Source organism: Meles meles, chromosome 11 (genome assembly GCF_922984935.1).
Source record: "Meles meles chromosome 11, mMelMel3.1 paternal haplotype, whole genome shotgun sequence".
Classification (NCBI taxonomy): Eukaryota; Metazoa; Chordata; class Mammalia; order Carnivora; family Mustelidae; genus Meles; species Meles meles.
The window spans coordinates 45,729,856-45,750,407 of record NC_060076.1 but is presented as its reverse complement, the minus strand read 5'-3'; positions in this window follow the sequence as shown (position 1 = coordinate 45,750,407).

The following is a 20,552-nucleotide window of genomic DNA, read 5'->3' as shown; positions in this document are numbered from 1 at the left end:
TTTGTTGCTCTAAATCCCCTCCAGCATTTGGCATTCTCAGTGTTCTGAATTTTGGCCGTTCCAATAGGTTATGTTCATTGTTTTATTTTTTAATTATTACTGAAAATGTACTTTTCAGTAAAGAAAAGTGAAGAAAAGCAGTCTTTAGTTTTCAAATTAGTTTATGAATCTGAACTTATAAATACTACATTTAATAGAAAATGTTTCATGTATTTATGTGTATATGTATATATGAAGTTTGGGATGACTTGAAATTCTTACAGCAAATTTCCTTGATTTTTAGAAAAGTCTCTTTTTTAATATAGTTAATATACAACATTACATTGGTTTCAGGTGCACAGCATAATAATTCAACAATTCTATATGTTATGGTATGCTCACCACAAATGTGGCTTACCATGTGTTACCATGCAATGCTATTACAATACTATTAACTCTATTGTCTATGCTGTACATTTTATTCCCATGACTTATTCATTTCATAACTGGAAGTCTGTATCTCCCACTCCCCTTCACTCATTTTGCCCATGCCTGAGTCCCCTTCCCCTCTGGAAACTGTTCTCTGTAGGTCTGATTTCATTTTTACTTGTTAAGTATATGAAATCATATGGTATTTATCTCTCTCTGTCTGACATACTTCACTTAGGGCAATACTTCTAGGTCCACACATGCTATTGCAAATGGCAACATCTTATCCTTTTTTATGGCTGAGTAATATCCCATTGTAGATGTGTGTACCACATCCTCTTTGTCCATTTATCTATGGACGGTCACCTGGGTTGTTTCCTATTTTGGCTATTGTAAATAATGCTGCAATAAACTTAGGGGTGCCTATATCTTTTTGAATTAGTCTTTTCATTTTCTTTGCTTCTTAATGACATACGATGTAGAGCATCTTATCATATGCTTATTATCTGTGTATCTTCTATAGTAAGGTACTGTTAAGGTTTTTGGCCCATTTTTTTTAATTGGAGTGTTTGTTTTCTTATTGTTGAATTTTAAGAATTCTTTGTATAGTTTGGATATCAGTATTTTATCAGATGTGTGTTTTGCAAACATTTCCCCTCAGTCCATGAATTGTCTCCTTATTCTTTTTAATTATTTTCTGTAGAGCAGAAGTTTTTAACTTAAACAAATTCCAGCTTATCTTTTTCTTTTTTCTCTTGTATTATGCTTTTAGTATTGCATCTTAAAAATCATTGTCGAAGCCAAGGTCACCTTTGTTTCTTTCTTATGTTATCTTCTATGATTTTATAGGTCTGCATTTTACATTTAGGTGTGTGAACCATTTTGAGTTAATTTTTCTGAAGTGTATAATGTCCCTAATTTCAGGTGTTTCTAATTTTTCTGAAGTTTATAATGTCTCTAATTTTTTTGCATTTGCCTATCAAATTGTGTCAGCACCATTTGTGGGGAAGACTATCCTTTCTCCACTGATTTGCCTTTGTTCCTCTGTCAGTGATCAGTTGATTATAATTGTATGAGTCTATTTTGGGGATCTTTATTCTGTTCCATTTATTTGTTTGTCTATTCTTTGCTAATCCCACAGTGTCTTTTTTTTGCCATTTATTTATTTTTTCAGCGTAACAGTATTCATTGTTTTTGCACAACACCCAGTGCTCCATGCAAAACGTGCCCTCCCCATTACCCACCACCTGTTCCCCCAACCTCCCACCCCTGACCCTTCAAAACCCTCAGGTTGATTTTCAGAGTCCATAGTCTCTTATGGTTCGCCTCCCCTTCCAAATTTTTTTTTTAATAAACATATAATGTATTTTTATCCCCAGGGGTACAGGTCTGTGAATCGCCAGGTTTACACACTTCACAGCACTCACGATAGCACATACCCTCCCCAATGTCCATAGCCCCCTCCCCCTCTCCCAATCCCACCTCCCCCCAGCAACCCCCAGTTTGTTTTGTGAGATTAAGAGTCATTTATGGTTTGTCTCCCTCCCAATCCCATCTTGTTTCATTTATTCTTCTCCTATCCCCCTAACCCCCCATGTTGCTTCTCCATGTCCTCATATCAGGGAGATCATATGACAGTTGTCTTTCTGCGATTGACTTATTTCACTAAGCATGATACGCTCTAGTTCCATCCACGTCGTCGCAAATGGCAAGATTTCATTTCTTTTGATGGCTGCATAGTATTCCATTGTGTATATATACCACATCTTCTTTATCCATTCATCTGTTGATGGACATCTAGGTTCTTTCCATAGTTTGGCTATTGTAGACATTGCTGCTATAAACATTCGGGTACACGTGCCCCTTCGGATCACTATGTTTCTATACGCAGAAAATTATAAAGTACTCATGAAAGAAATTGAGGAAGACACAAAGAAATGGAAAAATGTTCCATGCTCCTGGATTGGAAAAATAAATATTGTGAAAATGTCTATGCTACCTAAAGCAATCTACACATTTAATGCAATCCCTATCAAAATATCATCCATTTTTGGGCGCCTGGGTGGCTCAGTGGGTTAAGCCGCTGCCTTCGGCCTGGGTCATGATCTCAGGGTCCTGGGATCAAGTCCCGCATGGGGCTCTCTGCTCAGAAAGGAGCCTGCTTCCCTCTCTCTCTCTCTCTGCCTGCCTCTCTATCTACTTGTGATCTGTCTCTGTCAAATAAATGTTTTAAAAAAAATATCATCCATTTTTTTCAAAGAAATGGAACAAATAATCCTCAAATTTATATGGAACCAGAAAAGACCTCGAATAGCCAATATTCGAATATTGGAATATTGAAAAAGAAAGCCAACGTTGGTGGCATCACAATTCCGGACTTCAAGGTCTATTACAAAGCTGTCATCATCAAGACAGCGTGGTACTGGCACAAAAACAGACACATAGATCAATGGAACAGAATAGAGAGCCCAGAAATCGACCCTCAACTCTATGGTCAACTAATCTTCGACAAAGCAGGAAAGAATGTCCAATGGAAAAAAGACAGCCTCTTCAATAAATGGTGCTGGGAAAATTGGACAGCCACATGCAGAAAAATGAAATTGGACCACTTCCTTACACCACACACGAAAATAGACTCCAAATGGATGAAGGACCTCAATGTGAGAAAGGAATCCATCAAAATCCTTGAGGAGAATGCAGGCAGCAACCTCTTCAACCTCAGCCGTAGCAACATCTTCCTAGGAACAATGGCAAAGGCAAAGGAAGCAAGGGCAAAAATGAACTATTGGGATTTCATCAAGATCAAAAGCTTTTGCACAGCAAAGGAAACAGTTAACAAAACCAAAAGACAACTGACAGAATGGGAGAAGATATTTGCAAAAGACATATCAGATAAAGGGCTAGTATCCAAAATCTATAAGGAACTTAGCAAACTCAACACCCAAAGAACAAACAATCCAATCAAGAAATGGGCAGAGGACATGAACAGACATTTCTGCAAAGAAGACATCCAGATGGCCAACAGACACATGAAAAAGTGCTCCACGTCACTCGGCATCAGGGAAATACAAATCAAAACCACAATGAGATATCACCTCACACCAGTCAGAATGGCTAAAATGAACAAGTCAGGAAATGACAGATGCTGGCGAGGATGTGGAGAAAGGGGAACCCTCCTCCACTGTTGGTGGGAATGCAAGCTGGTGCAACCACTCTGGAAAACAGCATGGAGGTTCCTCAAAATGTTGAAAATAGAACTACCCTATGACCCAGCAATTGCACTACTGGGTATTTACCCTAAAGATACAAACATAGTGATCCAAAGGGGCACGTGTACCCGAATGTTTATAGCAGCAATGTCTACAATAGCCAAACTATGGAAAGAACCACAGTGTCTTAATTACTATAGCTTTATAGTTAAGTCTTGAATTTGAGTAGTTCCAGTCCTCCAACTTTGTGCTTTTCCTTCAATATTGTGTTGGCTCTTGTGTCTTTTGATTCTTTGTATAAAATTTAGATTCATTTGGTCAATATCTACAAAATAACTTCCTGGAATTTTGATTGGAAATATGTTGAATCTATAGATAAGTTTGAGAAAGGCTGACATCTTGACAATATTGATTTTTCCTATCCTTAGACATGGAATATCTCTACACTTTTTTCAGATGTTTGATTTCTTTCATCAGAATTTTGTGTCTTTCCTCATATAGATCTGATACATATATATCATTGTTTTTCAGATTTATACATATTTACTTACTTATTTGGTGTTAATGCAAATATGGTTTCAACTATAAATTCCAGTAGTTCATTAATTTTACCTAAGAAAGCAGAGGCTTTTGTATATTAACTTGTAGGCAACAACTTCACTATAGTTGCTAGTTATTTTTTGAGTTTTTTGCGATTCTTTGGAATTTGTTATGTGGATAAACATGTCATATCTGAGCAAAGATGATTTTAGGTCTTCCTTCCCAATCTGTATATCTTTTATGTCTTGTTTTATTGCCTTATCTAGGATTTCCTGTATGATATTGAATAGAAGTGATGAGAAAGGACATATTTGTTTTTCATTTTGTTAGTAGGAGAACATCTGGTTTTTCATTATACAATCTTAGCTATAGGGGTTTTTTATATATTCTTTACTAAATTGAGAAGATAATCTTGCCCAAATTTTCATTATGAATGGATGATAGATTGTGTCTAATATTTTTTTCCTCCTGGATTTACTGATATCATATGATTTTTCTTAGGGAGAGAAGGTAACGCATGATTCCAAATTTGCTACATCCTTTCTCTTAATCATTTGGTTCCTAAAGGTTAAAATGTGCTTTACTATTGTCTCTAGGATTTTTTTCTGAGCCTAAGAAATATGCTCTGTAAGTCTAAGCCTTTGCTTTTGTGTTTGCACATGTACAGACGAAGACAACTACATCATAGTGGACAGCTTGATGAAGCAATTATATCATCAACTGGAAGATGCACTACAATTTCAGAAATATTAAATGTGATCAAATGTGCATAATTAGTGAAATACATTATTACTATCTGAAAGCACAATTTAAGTTAAAAAACATTATTGATTCAGAAAAATTAGCATAAGAAATTCTGCCAGATTTCTGAGATCATTACTTCTGGAAGCCAGTTCAAAAATAATTCAGAAAAATACATTGCATCATAAATGCCCATGTTGGAAAGGGATTCTCTTGAGAAAAAATTGATAAATATGGGATATAAGTGTAAAATCACGAGACAAAATTTTATACAGATTTAATAAGTCTAAACCACAAAACTTTAATTATAAATGTGTACCATAAAAATCATGCTCAGATGTGGTCAAGTATTATAAGACTGAATGAAATAGTTGATTTATAAGAGTGAGATAATGGTATGTTTGCTTTTTCATTTTTTATTTAATCTTGATATTAATGTATGGTTGGTGTACTAAATAAAACAAATCATAAAAATATAAGAACAAAATGAGTGGAAAAATTATTTATTTTCTTTTGCTTTTCTCTAAATGCTCTGAGTATGGGAAGAACACCTGAGCACTGGGAGAGGAAGAGGGGAATCTCTTTCAGGAAGGTTTACTAATTATGACCATTAGTTTTTTTTTTTTTTTTTTTTTTTTTTTTTTTTTTTTTTTTTTCTCATTTTATTTATTTTTTCAGCAAGATGGGATTGGGAGGGAGACAAACCATAAATGACTCTTAATCTCACAAAACAAACTGGGGGTTGCTGCGGGGAGGTGGGATTGGGGGAGGGGGAGCGGGCTATGGACATTGGGGAGGGGAAGCGAACCATAAGAGACTATGGACTCTGAAAAACAATCTGAGGGTTTTGAAGGGTCAGGGGTGGGAGGTTGGGGCAACCTGAGGGTTTTGAAGGGTCAGGGGTGGGAGGTTGGGGGAACAGGTGGTGGGTAATGGGGAGGGCACGTTTTGCATGGAGCACTGGGTGTTGTGCAAAAAGAATGAATACTGTTACGCTGAAAAAATTAGTTTTATGAGGGGTGAGAGCTGCTGTCTCACAAGGGACTTGGTGGGGGTCCTGGTTACTAGTTCATTTGGATGCAACCTGGGATCCAAACTGCATAGACAGTAACTCAGATTCCAAGAAATTCTAAGAAAGTAAAATTGTTGATGCTAACATCAAATATATGGATAAAATGTATTTATTTTGGAGACCATGTAAAGAGATAAAGGGACAAGCCTGCTTTTAGGAGACTGTGATGTGATGTCACTGAGCAGACTAACACCCGAGTGCAGGTGGGTTTGGTATGAAATCTCTAAAATCCTGAGATTGAACATAAAGAAAAAGATGATAACCCCTTGCCAGGTGTTTTCTGTTTAGATAGAGCACCTATTCTAAAGGACCATCGAAAGCCTCTGTTAAATGAGAAACTACCTTAAATGTAGAGTATAATACAAACTCATGTTTCAGAAGTAGGGAGCAAGCCACTTGCGGTACCTGTATAAAAGAGGACTCTTTGTGTTTTCTGTGAAGACAAAAATTGTTACACTCAAGGCAATGTTGTCCTAAAAGAGATGTACCAGTTTAAGTGTGTTTGGCTAACTGCCAAGCCAGCTTCCTAACTCTCTGATCTGCTGCAAAATTATCATGGTCCTCAGAGCATTCATAAAGCCATGAAAGATTATCTCTTGTCATTCCATTTGCCAGAAATAGAACTCTTTTATTGGATATCATATTATTTATTCACTGATTCTTTTTTCAATTTTTAAATTAAGAACCTATTATGTTCTTCCAATCCAGGAGCATGGAACATTTTTCCATTTTTTTGTGTCTTCCTCAATTTCTTTCATGAGTACTTTATAATTTTCTGTGTATAGATTCTTAGTCTCTTTGGTGAGGTTTATTCCTAGGTATCTTATAGTTTTGGGTACAATTGTAAATGGGATTGACTCCTTAATTTCTCTTTCTTCAGTCTTGTTGTTGGTGTACAGAAATGCAACTGATTTCTGTGCATTGATTTTATATCCTGACACTTTACTGAATTCCTGTACAAGTTCTAGCAGTTTTGGAGTGGAGTCTTTTGGGTTTTCCACATATAGTATCATATCATCTGCGAAGAGTGATAGTTTGACTTCTTCTTTACCAATTTGGATGCCTTTAATTTCTTTTTGTTGTCTGATTGCTGAGGCTAGGACTTCTAGTACTATGTTGAATAGCAGTGGTGATAATGGACATCCCTGCCGTGTTCCTGACCTTAACGGAAAAGCTTTCAGTTTTTCTCCATTGAGAATGATATTTGCGGTGGGTTTTTCATAGATGGCTTTGATAATATTGAGGTATGTGCCCTCTATCCCTACACTTTGAAGAGTTTTGATCAGGAAGGGATGCTGTACTTTGTCAAATGCTTTTTCAGCATCTATTGAGAGTATCATATGGTTCTTGTTCTTTCTTTTATTAATGTGTTCTATCACATTGATTGATTTGCGGATGTTGAACCAACCCTGCAGCCCTGGAATAAATCCCACTTGATCGTGGTGAATAATCCTTTTAATGTACTGTTGAATCCTATTGGCTAGTATTTTGGCGAGAATTTTTGCGTCTGTGTTCATCAAGGATATTGGTCTGTAGTTCTCTTTTTTGGTGGGATCCTTGTCTGGTTTTGGGATCAAGGTGATGCTGGCCTCATAAAATGAGTTTGGAAGTTTTCCTTCCATTTCTATTTTTTGGAACAGTTTCAGGAGAATAGGAATGAGTTCTTCTTTAAATGTTTGGTAGAATTCCCCTGGGAAGCCGTCTGGCCCTGGGCTTTTGTTTGTTTGGAGATTTTTGATGACTGTTTCAATCTCCTTACTGGTTATGGGCCTGTTCAGGTTTTCTATTTCTTCCTGGTTCAGTTGTGGTAGTTTATATGTCTCTAGGAATGCATCCATTTCTTCCAGATTGTCCAATTTGTTGGCGTAAAGTTGCTCATAGTATGTTCTTATAATTGTCTGTATTTCTTTGGTGTTAGTTGTGATCTCTCCTCTTTCATTCATGATTTTATTGATTTGGGTCCTTTCTCTTTTCTTTTTGATGAGTCTGGATTGGAAGAATAAATATTGTGAAAATGTCTATGCTACCTAAAGCAATCTACACATTTAATGCAATCCCTATCAAAATACCATCCATTTTTTTCAAAGAAATGGAACAAATAATCCTAAAATTTATATGGAAGCAGAAAAGACCTCGAATAGCCAAAGGAATATTGAAGAACAAAGCCAAAGTTGGTGGCATCACAATTCCGGACTTCAAGCTCTATTACAAAGCTGTCATCATCAAGACAGCATGGTACTGGCACAAAAACAGACACATAGATCAGTGGAACAGAATAGAGAGCCCAGAAATCGACCCTCAACTCTATGGTCAACTAATCTTCGACAAAGCAGGAAAGAATGTCCAATGGAAAAAAGACAGCCTCTTCAATAAATGGTGCTGGGAAAATTGGACAGCCACATGCAGAAAAATGAAATTGGACCACTTCCTTACACCACACACAAAAATAGACTCCAAATGGATGAAGGACCTCAATGTGAGAAAGGAATCCATCAAAATCCTTGAGGAGAACGCAGGCAGCAACCTCTTCGACCTCAGCCGTAGCAACATCTTCCTAGGAACAACGGCAAAGGCAAGGGAAGCAAGGGCAAAAATGAACTGTTGGGATTTCATCAAGATCAAAAGCTTTTGCACAGCAAAGGAAACAGTTAACAAAACCAAAAGACAGCTGACAGAATGGGAGAAGATATTTGCAAACGACATATCAGATAAAGGGCTAGTATCCAAAATCTATAAGGAACTTAGCAAACTCAACACCCAAAGAACAAACAATCCAATCAAGAAATGGGAAGAGGACATGAACAGACATTTCTGCAAAGAAGACATCCAGATGGCCAACAGACACATGAAAAAGTGCTCCACGTCACTCGCCATCAGGGAAATACAAATCAAAACCACAATGAGATATCACCTCACACCAGTCAGAATGGCTAAAATGAACAAGTCAGGAAATGACAGATGCTGGAGAGGATGTGGAGAAAGGGGAACCCTCCTCCACTGTTGGTGGGAATGCAAGCTGGTGCAACCACTCTGGAAAACAGCATGGAGGTTCCTCAAAATGTTGAAAATAGAACTACCCTATGACCCAGCAATTGCACTACTGGGTATTTACCCTAAAGATACAAACATAGTGATCCGAAGGGGCACGTGTACCCGAATGTTTATAGCAGCAATGTCTACAATAGCCAGACTATGGAAAGAACCTAGATGTCCATCAACAGATGAATGGATAAAGAAGATGTGGTATATATACACAATGGAATACTATGCAGCCATCAAAAGAAATGAAATCTTGCCATTTGCGACGACGTGGATGGAACTAGAGCGTATCATGCTTAGTGAAATAAGTCAATCGGAGAAAGACAACTATCATATGATCTCCCTGATATGAGGACATGGAGAAGCAACATGGGGGGGTAGGAGATAGGAGAAGAATAAATGAAACAAGATGGGATTGGGAGGGAGACAAACCATAAATGACTCTTAATCTCACAAAACAAACTGGGGGTTGCTGCGGGGAGGTGGGATTGGGGGAGGGGGAGCGGGCTATGGACATTGGGGAGGGGAAGCGAACCATAAGAGACTATGGACTCTGAAAAACAACCTGAGGGTTTTGAAGGGTCAGGGGTGGGAGGTTGGGGCAACCTGAGGGTTTTGAAGGGTCAGGGGTGGGAGGTTGGGGGAACAGGTGGTGGGTAATGGAGAGGGCACGTTTTGCATGGAGCACTGGGTGTTGTGCAAAAAGAATGAATACTGTTACGCTGAAAAAATAAATAAAATGGGAAAAAAAAATTAAAAAAAAAAAAAAAAAAAAAAAAAAAAAAAAAGAACCTATTATGTAACACTCACTGCAATTGGCTTTGTGGATGCAATGATGAGCAAACACCATTAAACCCCTGAAAAGTGCTATGATACACATTTTACATGATGTACATGATGCTCTAAGAGTGAATGAAGGGCATCTTACCCAATCTACAAGGAAGGTAATTATTTTACTAGGAAGTCACATTCATGCTGCAACTTTGAAAATTAACTACTAGAGGTAGGGGAAGAGCATGTGGGGCACAGAAATAGTATATGCAAAAGTCCTTGGTGGGGAATAAGAGGAAATGGCATGTTTGAAGTTCATCAGTTATCTATAGATAGATGATAAGTGGGTAGGTGGGTAGGTAGGTAGACAGACTACTCCTGACCACCACTTTTTACGATGTCACAAGCATCCCAAATTCAACATTTAAGATTTCCTTATCCTACTGTTTTGTGTTATCTACTGAAGCTTACTTTCCTTTTTGTTAGTAACTAATAGCACTAGGTAAACTGTAAGAAGAGGGACATATCCTCAAAGTCATCATTGGTAAAGATGTTTTGTCTCCTGATGTGTGTTAATCTCTTGGATGAGTTACCACTGATAATGATCTGTGGTTTGGGCTTTCTTAACAGATTATAGAGATAACCAAATAAGACCTGAGAGATAAAATAGTAACTTGTCAAATATTAATGCCCAGTGCTCAGGGTTTGCCACCAACAATACTCACTCAAATTCCAATACTGCACAAAATTTGATTTATGATCTTCAGGACAGGAAAAAAAAATGATATCCAGAGAATATTGCAATCTAAAGTTACTACCAATACAGCATAAATGTTTTACATACATGATATATAAATACATAGTATGTAGTGTAGTGCTATATACTATATATTATTTAATAAACTATATATAATATATGGCATATAATTATATAATATATAGTATAATATTCTGTAGTATGTAATATATATTACTTAATAAACTTACCTCTTTCATCAATACAGACATCTGAGGAAATTATAAAGAAAATTCTAGAAAAAGACATTTTAATTTGAGTTCTGAGTATATTTCTTATATGCTGGTATCCTGAAGATTATTCAATACGTTTGCATTCATTTAATTCATTAATAAAATGATGTCCTGTCACTAAATGGCTTAATGAATATAAACAAGTAGCATAATTTCAAGCACATAATACCTGTTCAATGAATGTTAACTCACCAAAATTATTAGTTTTTCTTTTCTCTTTTAATTTTTTTTCTTGTTCCAGAATTCATTGTTTGTGCCTCACACGTGCTCCATGAAATACGTATTTTTCTTATTTCCATTCTGTTTCTTTAGTTGCAGTGACCCCTGGTATTATATATTGAAGGTTGATTGGATAGCACAGTCTAAGCCAGCACACCACAGGCTTACATAGTCATTATGGCCAACTAGAAGGTAGCAATTGGGAAATCCTGGTGTTAGTAAATCTGGAAATCAAAGCAGTTGGGAGTCTGGACTATCTAGAGTTCATCTCTATGGGCTAACATTATAACATGTGAGGGGACAAGTTGCTCCAAACAAATGTTTTTTTTTTCTTTTGCTTTGATGAGTTCTAATAGGGAACCACACAAAGAGAGCAGTACAATTTTTCACATAAGGTAATACCTGAAAGGCAATAATTAAGGCCCACTTGACTATGCATCTATAAACATGGATCTCAAACATAATTCTTACACATATTCCATGATGTCTCTCCCTCTGGACACTATACTTCAATATCTACTGTTTTATGACAACAGATTCCATGGTCATAGAACTAAGGTGGCAAGAATAGATCCCACAAAGGCCTAGACAACACAGTTGTGCAGCCTCGTCTAAATTGAGCCTAATCCTGGAAGACTGCAGTATCCTTAGATTCATTGCTAAACTCCCTATCCTCTTCTCAGTAACACTGTTTTGTAGATTTGTCTATGTATATAATAATGGAAATTTCATCTTTCAGAAATATGCAATTACCATAATTAATTGTTTATATACTGAGTTGTCATGTAATATTATGTACATCCACATTTGTATTTACAAAGACATATATAACAAAATGATTTTAATTGTCACATAACATTGCTGTGAATGGATTATCCAACATCCCTTTAATAAACCCTTAGTTATTCTATGTCTAAGTTACTCAGATTTTTCCTACTGTAAATAGTATTGTACCAAACATCCTTATATTTTTTTCATAGTTTCATAAGTATTTCCTTAATTAGTGAAAATGAAATGCCATTTTCATAAAGGATATTTTCCTACTGTATATTCAAAGTATGAAAGTGTGCATGCTTATGAAACTATGCATTCCTTTAACCCATAATTTCACTTATGTTTTTATTAAATGCTTCCCTTACAATGTTCTTTGAACTTATATATACACATGGATTCACATAATTATTTTTACATATAGATTTTTTTTCTGTACTTCTGATTATGCTTTCTTGATTAGCTGTTTTTCCAGTGTGCCCATTTAACAATTCTGTTTTTTAAAAACTCATCTATTTTCACTTTGTGTTCTTATGAGTGAAATTCGCAATCACTTACTTACATTCTGAAGTGAAATCCACTGTCATTTTGAATAATGATGTTTTTGAGTTATATCTATATTTGGAAACAGTTGGCATTCTAGAAGAGTTATATTTGAACAAAGGTGATGCTTCTGTTTTCTTGATTTTCATTTTAACTTCATTAGTTTCTGGTGGTGTTGGTGAAAGCAAGTTTCACTGTCCTATATTTGAGCACTCCTGACTTCAGAGAAGAATTTTCAACCTGGTCTATGAAAAGTTATTTCTGAAAAATGTTAGTGCATTTTACAAATGCCTCATTATTTTCATTGGGATGGAATTATGGTCCAGTGGGGAGAAGTTATGTATATAAATTTATATAAGATGAGGAAGAATCTGCTATTACATCAAATCTCCTAACTCTATTAGCTTGTTCTGCTCTGATGGATCAGTTTGTTCCACATATCCCACGAATCTCTTTAGAAATGGCAAATGTCTGGGGGTTGCTGGGGGGAGGTGGGATTGGGAGAAGGGGAGGGGGCTATGGACATTGGGGAGGGTATGTGCTATCGTGAGTGTTGTGAAGTGTGTAAACCTGGCGATTCACAGACCTGTACCCCTGGAGATAAAAATACATTATATGTTTATTTAAAAAAAAAAATTTGGAAGGGGAGGTGAACCATTAGAGACTATGGACTCTGAAAAACAACCTGAGGGTTTTGAAGGGTCAGGGGTGGGAGGTTGGGGGAACAGGTGGTGGGTAATGGGGAGGGCACGTTTTGCATGGAGCACTGGGTGTTGTACAAAAACAATGAATACTGTTACGCTGAAAAAATAAATAAAATGGAAAAAAAAAAGAAATGGCAAATGTGCATGCTGCTACTTCCCTGTTGCACCAGCTTTCAGTCATAGTATTCTTTAACACTGAGTCTGCATTTGGCCTCAGAATTCTTCTCAACATGTTGGACATCTTACTAGCATGCAGTTGATGTTGGTAAATGGAATAAAATCTGTATACTATCCATGCCTACTCTCTGCTCCCTGCTTTCATATTTAGAGTTTATAGTATGGGTGTGTGTGTGTGCTTCAACATCACATGTTTGACTTTAAACATACTATTCTTCCTCTAACTGATCTCATGGTCTTCTCTCCTTACTATTTTTTTTAAAGATTTTATTTATTTATTTGACAGAGAGAGAGAGCTCACAAGTAGGCAGAGAGGTAGGTGGGTGGGGTGGGCGGGGGAAGCAGGCTCCCTGCTGAGCAGAGAGCCCGATGTGGAGCTCTATCCCAGGACCCTGGGATCATGACCCAAGCGGAAGGCAGAGGTTTAACCCACTGAGCCACCCAGGTGCCCCCTCTCCTTACTATTTTGAAGAAAGAGCCAGAACATACTTAAAAACAGGAAACAGAACATGCTTATTTTAATAGGCTTAATAGCAACTAAAATATTGGGATATCATTCAATACCACTATGTGGCTACATAGACACAATCTCTACATGTTCTTATTTTCTCCACTTTTACTTTTTAAAAATCTGTATACAGTAAAATTTACTAGTGACATATAGTCCTATGACTTGAAAACTGTACAGAGTCACATATTTACCACGGTCAAGATTCAGCTATTCCAGCATCCCCTCCCACCCACATTCCTAAAGTTGCTGTGTGTGGTCAACTCCTCTTAACTTATAAATGCCTTGAAACTATAGGTCTGTTCTCCATTCCTATTCATTTTACCTTCTCTGAAATGTCATAGAAATGAATTATATATGACACAGCTGTTTGGGTCTGACCTCTTTCACTTGGAGAGATGTGTTGGGAATTCATCTATATGGTTACATGGATCAATAGTTACATTGCTTTTGATTTCTGAGTAGTGCTCCATTGCATGGATTTATAACATTTTATCCATTCACTTACTGAAGGGCATTGGATTGTTCCACATTAATGGCCAGTATAAGCATTTCTGTAAACATTAGAATAGAGATTTTCTTTGTGTGCGTAAACTTAAGTTTTTATTTCTTTTTGCACAAAGTAGTAGGGAGTAATTAGTAAATGTTTATAAGAAACTGTCATGCAGTTTCCCAAAACAGTTACAGCATTTTGTGTCCCCACTGCAATATTGTTCCACCTGTTCACCAGTACTTTATATTTCACTTTAAATATTTTTCATAAATAGGGGCACTTGGGTGGCTCAGTGGGTTAAGCCTCTGCCTTCGGCTCAGGTCATGATCCCAGGGTTCTGGGATCCAGCCCCGCATCGGGCTCTCTGCTCAGCAGGGAGCCTGCTTCCCTTCGTCTCTCTGCCTGCCTCTATGACTACTTATGATCTCTGTCAAATAAATAAATAAAATCTTAAAATTTTTTTTCATTAGTTCATCAATTAGAACAATTTTAAATAATTTTTATAATTTTATAAATAAAAATCTTAGTTAATAGATACAAATTTAAATTTGAGATGAATGAAATATATGGAATGAAGGATAGCAGGGAATGAATCAGTAATTATCAAATTGTGAAGAATTTTCTTCCTGCCAACTGCATCTAACTTGCATCACCTTGATTTATATAGCATGATGTATCAACTGTATGATAACACTTTGGTCAGATAACAAACTTTGTGGTTTTAAATACCCTTTTCCTAATAATTAATCACATTAATGACCTTATCATGTATTTGTCTTCTGTAACCTTCCTTAGTTAAGTGTCTGTTTAAATCTTTTGCCCAGGGGTGCCTGGGTGGCTCAGTGGGTTAAGCCTCTGCCTTCAACTCAGGTCATGATCTCAGAGTCCTGGGCTGGAGCCCCACATTGGGCTCCAGGCTCTCTGCTCAGGCCGAGGCCTGCTTCCCCCTCTCTTTCTGCCTGTTGCTCTGCCTACTTGTGAACTCTCTTTCTCTGTCAAGTAAATAAATAAAATCTTAAAAAAAAATCTTTTGCCCAATTCTTAATTGGGTTATTTATTTTCTTATTCTTGGTCACTTTGTAGCATTATCTTGGTATCTCTATTAGTTCCACTTAAAGCCCTGCTGTGTGGCTCTTTATGCTTCATTTTAGGCTGTTGTTGAGTAAATAAATGAGTTAACCATTAGTAAAGAGTTAGATGATTGTAATGAAACAGACACCATTCATTTATTACTGGCAATCTTGGGATTCTTAGAAGGCTATATGGGCAGTGGGGTTAGGGGTAAGTTCAATAAGTATGTTCACTTACACCTTACTTAATGAAGCAAGCTCAACTAACTTAGAACTTCAGGCAATTGCTTTAACTAATATTAAGATGCTTGAGAAACCAACATAAGCATTAGAAAATGTATTCATATATACACACATGTGCACATTTAAATATATAAACCACTGAGGCTCTCACTTAGAGATAATTTACTACTTATCTTACAAATAATTCTATCAGTTTGCATTTTCAATTCTTAAATCATAGACAAGAAATTTGAATTGAAGTAGAGACTGCTAAAGACAGATTCAATACTTATTATATGGGAAGACTACTAATAATCTTCCAGAGTGGTCAATAAGATGTGCTAAAGAATATAATAAATTTTTAATGAATTTTTTAAAGCAAGCAGTTCAAGGTGAATTCATTTATAAATTGGTATGTAACGTGTTCAGTAGTTCCATACTGTGATGAGGTAATACATTTTGCAAATGATGTTAAAAATTGAAAGTAGCCTTTTTGTTTAACCTTCTCTGCTTAATAGAGGAATCTGTATAAATTATCTTAAAGATAATTTGTATTTCCATAAAATATAGAGACTGTTAATATGTGGTGATGGTAATGAACTAATTGAGAGTTCACCTTCTGGAGCCATAGTCCCTTAGATGTTAGAAGTAATTTGCTGACAATATCACATATAAACCTATGGCTATATCTTAACATTTTAAGAGAAAGAGTTTCTGCCACATTGAGATGGATGCTAAAGACAATTGGGATACTAACTTTGAAGTAGTAAAAATATATTCAATATATTAAAACAACAATGAAGAAACACTAGTATAGTAGAAAATAATATATGCTTGATTATAAGTAGAGATTTAAAGAAATATATTTTGGACTCTGAAAAACAACCTGAGGGTTTTGAAGGGTCAGGGGTGGGAGGTTGGGGGAACAGGTGGTGGGTGATGGGGAGGGCACGTTTTGCATGGAGCACTGGGTGTTGTGCAAAAAGAAGGAATACTGTTACGCTGAAAAAATAAATAAAAAGGGGAAAAAAAAAGAAATATATTTTGGAAATGGTCAAGATATCCTTTCAGCATACTTTCATTTTTGCAAATTATTCTCAATTGTTTATTTGAATGTCTTAGAAATATCCAGAGCTTCTGTTCTGATGCTTTGTTGCTCTCTCACATGCTAGTCCCAGGATAGCCAGTGAGTGCTTTACTGTTGATTGTAGCTCAGTCCTACTCATGCTGAGTATTGCCATTTCTTAAAATCCAAACTCTTTTTTATGCTAGGGTGAGTTGGTTTTACCCAATTATTCCTTTTGTCTTCTCTTCTGATTTCAAGTTGTGATTTCCATTATGCCCTCTTCTTTTTTTTTTTTTTAAAGAATTTTTTTTTAAGATTTTATTTATTTATTTGACAGACAGATATCACAAGTAGGCAGAGAGGCAGGCAGAGAGAGAGGAAGGGAAGCAGACTCCCCGCCAAGCAGAGAGTCCGATGCGGGGCTCGATCCCAGGACCCTGGGATCACGACCTGAGCCAAAGGCAGAGGCTTTAACCCACTGAGCCACCCAGGCGCCCCATATGCCCTCTTCTTTTATTTAATTTCCCAGCTCCTTCAGAAAGCTAGAAACTTTCAAGAAAGAACTTGAGATTTTTGATTTAGACATTAGAATTCCAAATAAGTCACAATACTCCCCCCTTTTATAATAAGTAAATATTTCAGATAATTGTGTGTATTTTATTTCTTGTAAATTATCTTTTTAACTTGAAGACACCCTTTACTTTCTGTGAGCTTTCTAAGAGTGGCAGAAATTGACATAACTATCAAGAATCACCAACACATCTGAATAAAGATGACCTCTTGGTTAATAGAGGTAATTTGAATTCATTGTACTTTCGAGATGCGTGCAACAATCAGCTTTTTTATTGGCAGGTGATTAATCAATATGTATCAAATTGTGAAGAATCTTATTCTTACCAACTGCTTCTTACTTGCTTGATTCTGATTTATATTTTTGTTGTATTCAAATAATTTGCTGTCTTGGGTTAAATAAATTATTTCAATAGAAATATTCAAATGAGCAGCAGGAGTTTCAGAGTTAAATATATTCATTCCCGAACCTGAATTCAGCACTGCATGTCTAGGTAATTGTTGGAGCTTTATAGCAAAACACTTAGCTGTGATCAATTGTAGCTTTCTCAGTAAAATCCCAGAGCTCATCTCTAGGAAGAACATGCGGTTAGAGTAAAGGGGGTGGAGGGGTGAAGGATGTTAAAAATTGCTTAGCTGAGTCTGACATTTTACCTTTTAAATATTAATTATACTGTGGGCTTCTTCCTATTTACATACCTAAGTGTTTGCTTGGGACATAAATGGTACTAAATTGTCTTGAGAAAGCCATAGAACAGCTTTGTTAGATAAAACTTCTTGCAGCTGGTAATTTTTGGCAATTAATATTATGAATGCTAATGTGATGGGGAGAAGGGAAGGCACTTCCAGGATGCCACTTATCTCTGTAAAACGAAAGAAAATGTCAGAAGTGGTGAGCCTGCTGAGAGTATTACTTCTTGGAAGGAAATAGATGGCAAATGTTAAAATTATCATATTTATGGACAGGCTAGAATTTTAAGACTGGAGTATCTAATAAATAGTCTAGTAAATAGGGTTTATTGTAAATATTTTTAAATGCTTATTTTGGATTGTTTAGTATAACAATGAAGGCTTTTTTTTTTTAAGTTATACTGAGTGTGTTACTGACCCAAAGTAAAAACTGAAAGCACATTCACAGAAGTTAGCTCATATGATTATCTAATTGGTGAGAAATTAGGGGCTGTTCTGTAGATGTTTAAGATGTGTTTAAGATAAATATTGAAGTGAGATATATATTAAGATAAAGTTGTGCTTGATATCTAAAAATGTGAAACCCTAAAGTCATGAGGAAGAAAATCACCAGCACTATTGGAATTTATTACTTAGGTATTAGAATTGTCATCATAACTTTCAAAGTAGTTACATTCTCTTACAACTTTCCAAGTGAATAAAAAAAGTAGCAATAACATCATGGCTCATTAGGCTACGTAATTTATTTTTTTATTTTTATTTTTTTTTAAGATTTTATTTATTTATTTGACAGACAGAGATCATAGGTAGGCAGAGAGGCAGCCAGAGAGAGAGGAGGGGAAGCAGGCTCTCTGCTGAGCAGAGAGCCTGATGCGGGGCTCCATCCCAGGACCCTGGGACCATGACCTGGGCCGAAGGCAGAGGCTTTAACCCACTGAGCCACCCAGGTGCCCCTGGGCTACGTAATTTAAATGAGACTAACTCTTCACTGGAAAGAGTGGAGGAGGAGAACAGTAACAAGCATTATTTACATATGAGCTGTTTACAATTCAGAAATGAAAATGAATTTTATTATCACTTTGCATGTTTTCCATTTACGATTGGAGGAGCTCCGAATTTCAGCTTGTGCTAGTTTCTCTGAGATCTCAAATTGCCAGGTCATATAATTTTATAAAGACTTGGGAAATACATAGTTTTAAATATTGTCTATTACATTTTGGACTCAGATGTAGGCTTGACTTATGGTGACTGTGAAAAAATATTTTCATCAGTAAAGGGATAAGTCTTCTTTTTATGTTAAAACAGCAATAGGAATAAATATATTTACTTAGTTATTTTACTCTGCTCATTTGTATATGAAGAAATAACAATGAGGAGTGTTACTGAAATTTTTAAAAATTCTTAATTTCAAGGGATAGTCGAAATCTCTAGTTTCATTTATGTCCTATCATGTCCACAAGTGCATTCACAGGTGGCAGGCCATGTATAATAATTTTTTGTCAAACATGGCTACTATATAAAGAAAACAAGATTGATAAATTAAAAAAACACTCTTTTCCCCTTTATTTTAACTTGCCAAGTCTTTATTAAATATCTGCTTTATATCTTCAGGTCGGTAAAGTAAAGGAAATAGATAATATTTCTGTGTTAAAGAAACTGCTTATTATTTTTTTCAGAAACAAATGTGTGAATGTGGAAAAAATCAAAATTTAAACATGAACGGCCACTGAAAAGGATACATACAAAATAGCATACCATAAAGGTTTATTGGAATAATATATAAGGAAGAAATACTAGAATTACTTCCAGTTAGGTAGCACTAAGCATTGATACTGCAAGGCTGATAGTGTGCTCTAGCTTGGAATTCTTTACTGGATTCCTAAAATTCCTTTGGGGGGAGGCAAGAACACCCTATTAAATAGAGTTATAGGTCAATTTTTTATATATAAAATATTTATTGCGAGTTTATTGATCATAGCAAACAATTTGAAAGTAACTCTAGATGAATGGTTAAAATATAAAGTGCCATATATCCTTGTCTGCTTGGATTGCTATATCAAAATACCATGGACTGGGTGACTTATACAGTAGAATTTACATTTCCCACCATTTTGGAAGCTGAGAAGTCCCATGATCTTGTTGTCAGCTAATTTGGTTCCTGGTGAGGACTCTATTCCTGGCTTGTATTGTCACATTGGGACAGGGAATGAAGGGGAGAGAGGTACATTCAATATTTTTTTCTAAATTGAAGATTAGGGATACCTGGGTGTCTCAGTTGGTTAAGTGGCTGCCTTCAGCTCAGGTCATAATCCCTGGTTCCTGAGACTGAGTCGTGCCTCAGGCTCCATGCTTAGCTGAGGCTGGGGCTTCTCCCTCTGCCCCTTCCTTCCTCATGCTTTCTTTCTCTCACTCTCTTTCAAATAAATAATTAAAATCTTTAATAATATTTCTTTAAAAAATGAAGATTAAATATAGTCTCAATCTTAGTATTCTTTTTTAAAATGTAGAAATTAACAAGTGGATTCTAAAATTCTTACAGAAAGGCAAGGATAAATAGCCAAAACAACTTTAAGAAGAAAGTTGAAGGAATATATGACCTTGATTTTAAGACTTATTATAAAAACATATTAATCAATACATGAAAATATTGGTATCAATAAAATAAACAAATGCAATCAAAAAGAAAGTCCAGAAAAAAACATATAAATAA